The sequence below is a fragment of the Erpetoichthys calabaricus genome, chromosome 2 (assembly GCF_900747795.2).
Source record: "Erpetoichthys calabaricus chromosome 2, fErpCal1.3, whole genome shotgun sequence".
Lineage (NCBI taxonomy): Eukaryota > Metazoa > Chordata > Cladistia > Polypteriformes > Polypteridae > Erpetoichthys > Erpetoichthys calabaricus.
In genome coordinates this window covers 58959040-58966188 of record NC_041395.2, presented here as the reverse complement: position 1 = coordinate 58966188, position 7149 = coordinate 58959040, and the positions used below count along the sequence as shown (strand labels likewise).

The window sequence follows — 7149 nt, the reverse complement described above, 5'->3', positions numbered from 1 at the left end:
GGCTGTTCGTTTGTCTGTCCAGGATTTTAAATCACCTGTAGCTCGCAAACCATTTTACCTATTAACCTGAGATTTGGTACACATATACTATGTGACGTCTACTATCTACTTTTGGGTGATGATTGACCTCCAAGGTCATTCCTCTTTTAATTTTTATTTTATTTTATTGTAGAATCAACTCTCGGCAGCAGCCAGCAGGGCGGCCATGTGCCGCATGCGTACGGGCATCGTTCTCATCCCTACCACCTTCGCCATCACTTCCCCTGCCTTTTCATATCTTAAATCATTCTTGAGGCAGATTGAAGACTTAAGTGCCAGCTTAAGTGAAAAATTAAGGAAAACATACGAAGTAATTGCAACACAAACACTGACTTAATCCGTTTTAATGAGAAATGATGCCAACAAAAGAAGAGAAGAAGCGGGCCGCTAGGGTGGAGAAAAGAAAATCTGCTTAGGAAGCAGCAAACACATCAACCTCTGAGCAAACGAATACTAAACATACAGAGAAAGAGGATGAAAAGTATAAGTCGTGTATTCACTGCATGTTATCTTGCATTGCGCCATTACTGGTATATTATATTTCACAGTGTTTTGGTAGGGCACACATTCAAACACTAAAACTAAAACCTAATATTAAGTATGGATAAATTAATGCAAGGAATTACTAAGGAACAGATTGAGCATCACATGGCAAGAACGAGAGTTTTGGTGAATAGTCAACATTGGATCAGATAGGGAAGGCTGAGTTTCACCAATATTCTTCAATTTCATTAGGAAGCAACAAAAACACCTAATGAGACAGATCTAGAAATTGTGCTTACATCCACACATTGTGAAAACGTCACACAAAAGGCATGTTATGTACAAATCAGCGGTGGTTATACATAAGCTATGTACCTCTTCAGGAGTTCTGTGTACAGTTTTGGAGTCCAATCAAAGAAAACCACACAGCAACACAAATAGGACCTTCAGAGAACACTACCTAAGCTGATTCCAGGTAGAGGCTTTTACCTATGAGGAAAGACTGAAGGTGAGTATGAGGTCATGTGATTGGCATTCCCTTTTTAATTGTGAAAGGAATTAGTCCAGGGAACTTTTTAAGAGATGGAGATAGAAGGAAAATCATTAAGGGTAGATTCTGCACCAATGTCAGAAAGTCTTACTTTACACAAAGAACAATAGACAAACAGTATAAGAGACCAAGTAGATGCTAGAGAGCAGGACTTCTGGGGCCTTATTTGAATTACAGTATTTCCACTATATCATAAAAGTACATTTCAATAGCAGTACATATTAACAGCTGCATTGTTTGGCCTGAAGAAACATTTAATCTGAAATGTGCGTGACATATCTGCCTCTTTTGGTTCTTGATCCTTTATGCCATTTTATGCTAAAACACTTTAAAAGGATGTGTATCATAAGCATGAAAATTTTTAAACTGATATCTAGCTTCAAAACTATGCAATTTAATATTAAAGCAAACCATGTTAAAAATCAAATTGTGTTCCTGTCATTCATTTCTTAAATAATGTCCAGCAGTCTGACATTTATAAAGTACAGTAATTAATTGACTCATTAATACCCAATACTGAAACAACTTTACTGAAAATCGCTGTTTATAGCTGTGATAGCCTCTGATGTCATTACAGAACTAACATTATGAAGAACATACTAAGCATTTACAAATGTAATTTTCTGACTTTGTCACTAGGGTCACCACAAGGTTATGAACTCCTTAAAATTCTATTATCTCCTGCATCTCACCCCCATATGTACACACACCAATGTCAAGAATGATGAAGTAAACACCACACCAACTTGTTTTACTTTTGTCAATGCTTTTATTTTAAAAACAAAACAATACAAAAAAGAATTATTCAGAATAAACTTCTGCAATGTTCAAATGCTTTTTACATTATGATATCCCTGGAGATTAGTGCAGGTTCTGCTTCGTATGGGCAAAGCCCCTCATATCTGCTCAAGATGTGAATTGTGATCTAGAAGAACAGAATATAAAAACAGATAAATCCAACAATGACAATATTGCAAAATACGGTTTACATTTTCTGGCTACAATTTTAAAAGTTAAAGGGGGTAAGCGGCATTGGCCCATGAGAGTCAGATTTACCAGTACAGTAAAGTGTACTCAATGCTCAAATCCCTGTAGCTGCTCTGCGACCCCAACAAGCTGCAAAATTTAAACACACACCTTTACTCACGCAAAAAGAGAAAAAATACTTTTAAAGGGAAGAGAAATTGTTGCAAGAGTGTCCCACATGGCCCAGGGGCAAAAAAGAAAGTTTTTGGGCAAAAAATTACAAGTTTAACTAACTGCCATACAAAACTAACATCAACATTTTGTTAGTGCTTATACGTAATTTAAACCTTACATACTGTGGTGTAATGCTCTTCAAATTCATAAAAAGAAAAAAAAATTGTGCTATAATTGAAAGAGTACTTTATGCCCCTGACTACTGTAATGATGGTCCTGTATGATTAGGGGGCCCGTACTGATCTTTCCCTGGCGTGCTATGGAGTGTGTGAAGGCACCTTAGTAATCTGTAATGTAAAGCAAGGCAACTGGCCCACAGAGCCAAAACACTGGCCTGTGAGCATGCACTTCTCTCCGATAACACTGTCCCTAACCCCTGTTCTTGTCTGTGCGACACTGTCACAGAAAACAGTACAGTACAATGCTCTAACCCCCTCTGTTTACCCTCTTTCCAAGCTGGTTACATTTGATGCCAGAACAGTGATCTTCTTTCTTTCTCCATTTCTCTAAGGTCCTCTTCAAATCGCAGCCTTCTATCCATTAAGTAGCCACTGTTTTGGGCTTTCATCCAGATTAAGTCCTGCAGCCAGTGAAATGCAAACAAAACAATAACAGGTCACGTTCTGGAACCTTCTTGGCAATCCAATCTGTTAGCTACATGCACAGGGAGTTTGGCGCTTTCACCTGCCTCTGGAGACAAATGCATACAAATTTCTAGTATTCAGTATTTAACATCCTCACTGTCCTGTTCAGATAAGCCATTCAACCACAAGCTCCATCTTTTCTTATAATGTTCAGCATCAGACAGTCTGTCATTGAGCTTATTTTCAGTTTGGTCTCTCGTCACGTTCCATTTGGCTGATGTTATTATCGTTCTTTAAACTCTCAATTTTGTGAAATGCAAAATTCCGAAATGTGTTTATTTCCGCAATTTGTAATTTTTTTTTAAATAATTTGTTCAAACTCATCAGATCTTTCATCATTTTACAATGTTACGGCACTTATAACATTTGCTTATAACTCACTCAAAGAAGGTGCCCCTTTATTTTTTTTTGGTGCTGGGCTCTTTGCTGGAATCTCATTGCACAAATCTCGCTCAAAGTTAAATGTTGTAGGTAAAAATGTGTTTTGCAGCAAAAAAAGGCAACAATACCATTAAAAGTTGTCATTTGAAAGGGGTTTAAAACCAACGCGTTGGACGATCGTTAGAAAAGGTGTGCATCGTCGCCATGTTGTAAGACGCCCCCTCATCCCATTTCGTTAGCGTTACTATTTAAACTCGGTGAAAAATTATATGAACGAATGAACATAAACAGCAAAAGCTACATACTCTGCCACCTGCGCACTGATGTTGCTATGTCTGCAACGATGACCTGTTTCTAACAACGCCTTGGTTGTTAGGCACTGCTTTTTACCTTTTTACTTTTATTAAAAGGACACATGCCACTGTTCCTGTATTCACATGCAGCTACTCTCTGGGTGCACCAGATCTACAAGTCTACTATGAAGGAGTGGAATAAACAAGTGATGGGCCTCCGAGCAGCCGCTGCTCGATACCATAGACATAGAACTAGACGCCGCATGACCAGAAGCATCGTTCGTCAACGCCGCCGCCATATTGCGAGTGGCACTGCTGTGGAGTGAAGTAATGGATAAAGATGCTTCACGCATGTGCTGCTTGGGATTGTGCAAACCGCTGTACGCTCCAAACCAGATCACAGGGATTACATTTCATAGGTAAAGATGAACAATTGTTTTGGTTATATTTGATCATTAGAAAATCCCGTTTTATAATCTTAATTTTAGCTACGACAAGCTAAGGTAGCAAAGCTATGCATTTATGTGCTCAAGTGAGCCCCCAAACAACGTTTTGGCTTAACGTATTTAGTCACTAACTATGTAGATTGTTGTTAGCTGTTAACATTTCTCAAACTTTGAAGGTTTCCCAAAGAAATACACCTCAGGAAGCAGTGGGAGGTAGCCCGTAGCAGCACCATATTGCCTGCCAGACTGAATACTCTCAAATTACAGAGTGGCAACACACGGAAAAAGCTAAGTAAGACAGTTCTGTTTCATGGATTTTAGATCCTATCCTGCATATATTTAAGTAACCACATTGTGTGTGCGTGTGTGTATGTGAGAGAGAGAGATCGAGAGAGGAATGAGTGAAATGTTTTCAGAAATTATTAAGCCAATTTGTATACAATAAAATTGTTTATTTTTGTCATTAAGTGTATCATTTCACTGTTAAAAGAAAGACAAAGATGACTGGCAGTTAACAGTGCAAAATTCACAATTGGTATGCCAGTTTGAAAAGATAAGTTTTGAGGGCAGTTTTAAAATGTGTTATTGAATCGAGCTGACGTATATGAGAGGGAAGAGAATTCCCGAGTTGAGGAGCACTATGAGAGACGCTCGAGCTCCCAGAGCACAGAGTTTGATGTGCGGTACAGAAAGTAGAGCTGCAGATGAGGATCTGAGTGAGCGAGAGGAGTGTATTTGTTCAGTGGATTTAGAACAGCAGGTTATTATCCTGGCAGCAGAATTTTGAAGAAGTTGTAAGCGATGGCAGATAGAATAGCATTACAGTAATCTATACGTGAGGTGACTGGGGCATTAACCAATACTTCAGTACTGTGTTGCATAAGAACAGGACAAAGTCTAGAAATGTTTCGGAGATGGAAGAAGGCAGTCCGAGAAATGTTACTAATATGGGATGAATTATTTAATAACAATAATAATAATAATAATAAATTATTATTATTTAATAATTGCTATTAATAGTGTATAAATGGATATAAATAAGTGTATTTAAACGATTCGCCAATATCTGTTGTATGTAAACAATACTGTTTTAAACTTTTTTTTTTTCATCAGAAAACCCGGTTTCCACGTCTACCGGTATTAGTTTCAACTAGCCGACGCCCGCCGTAGCATACGGCGGTGTAAGAATAGGAACGGAAAACGGTGAAAAAGGAATTCAGAAATCAAGAAGAAATAAATACTTCTTGAAAGACGCAGTCGTGAATAGGTGTTTTGGTGGAGACGACAGATAATTAGCATTTGCTTGCAGTGCGTCTGATAGTCCTTTGCATCATTCCACGCGCAGATCTTGTTGATGTAATCTGAGATAGTTGAGACGCGCGCCCTCTGCTAATCTGTACCCGTAAAATTGGCATTGAGTAAGCCGTATTCGCTTGGCGGTTCTTTTATCGGGAACATGCTGTAAATATTTGTGTCAGCCAATGTCTCCGTAAGGGAATAAAACTGGGTAAACCATAGGATCGCAATTCATATTGAGCGTGGAAATCTGTTTACAGGAGTTGCCAATGGGGTAGATGCAAATGTCCCTTTCGGCGGTTCGCCATCTTCTCCGACGAAAATCGCTGCAACATCGGTGTGACATGTCTAGGCATTGTGTCGTCGTAAATCCTGCCTAGGGTTTTCCTTGAAAACCATTCGTACAGATGTTGTTGGATTGGACTGAGCGATTTCATGCATGTGTTTGTATGATTCAGCGAAGGGGTTGATGGTTCTGAGCATGGAATCTAGCTGGAGAAGTAAAATTTCGCGGCATACAGAGTTTGCTTTATTTTGTAAGCGTACTTCAGTAGCTTGCGCAGTGTCAAAAACATCCAACTGTCCATATCATGGAGAGGTAGAAGTGTTAGCGTATAGTGGAGAGATTTGGTGATGAACTTGTCCGTGAATTTTAAAACAGTATGGTCCGTGGACAGGAGGTTGAGTTATCTGTGCACCCATAGAAGCAAACGCTGGAGAAGAGTTGTGAGAGCACTTTTCCCACTCGCAATATGGCGGACGCGCTGACGTATCGTGTCGACTGGGCAACACAGTGAATGCGGCGTCTATCTATATATGTCTATGCTCGATACTAACGTGTCGAGGTTTCAGAAAACGCGAGGCAGCAATGGCCGCTTGAGCGGCACGTGATATCAGCGCGAAGGATGACGGTCGTCTCCCTATCACATGGCCAAGATGGCGGTCGTGTAGTGTTTTCATTCCAGAAAACGAGTTTTCGCCTCGGATTTTGTTAAATTTGATGTAAATGATTAATATAACGAAAAAATTAGGAACGCTTCACGAATTTGCGTGTCATCCTTGCGCCAGGGGCCATGCTAATCTTCTCTGTATCGTTCCAATTTTAGTATATGTGCAGCCGAAGCTAACACGTTTTTGAGAAAAAGCGGGACAATATTTATACCCCAAACTTTGGGTACATTTGACCTTTTCGGGTAGAATGAAAAAAAAAACACAACATAGGTTATTAATGTGTTCTTTATGTTTTATCCTGCTCAATACAGAACACATAAATGCTGTTGTCCGCAGTATAATATATCCACATTTACCAGCTTTGCTAAAGGGTATCGTTTGATAGTTGTTAAACTATTCATAATCCTTTTAGGGTGGATATAAAAATTATGCTACTTTCGGTTTGGGCAACCAGTAGGAGCTCGCATTCCGAAGACGACAAACTCGTCATCGCGGACGGCCTCATTAGGGAGTTGGTGCAAGTAGATACTGCTGCAGACCGGAGTACAATGGGCGTGAATATCATTTTCGACTTCAGCCAATCATATATTAAATTTGCGCACGTCAGTCACTGATCAGCCAATCGCAAATTTAAACGTCGCGGTCAATCACCGTTTTATTCAACAAATCGCCAATCGGTGTTATTTGTCATTCATGCTCCACTTTAGCCAATTGCCTTTTGGATACGTAAAAAGAAAGGTGGGTGTAATTTCTAAAGGTGGACGTGAAAGATAATTTCTAAAGGTGGACGGTCAAGATAAAGTGACTGTAAGAGACGGGGTGTATACTGTATTCATAAAATACCTCTGCGACGATAGTCTACTAGT

The 7149-nt window shown here is 39.4% G+C and overlaps 1 non-coding gene across 1 annotated transcript; it reads right to left on the bottom strand.

Annotated features, from left to right (window-relative positions):
- Positions 1–6354: 6354 nt before the first annotated feature.
- Positions 6355–6460, bottom strand: LOC114647459 (U6 spliceosomal RNA). The gene has a single exon (XR_003715521.1). It is a non-coding gene; the product is annotated as a U6 spliceosomal RNA (small nuclear RNA).
- Positions 6461–7149: the final 689 nt, after the last annotated feature.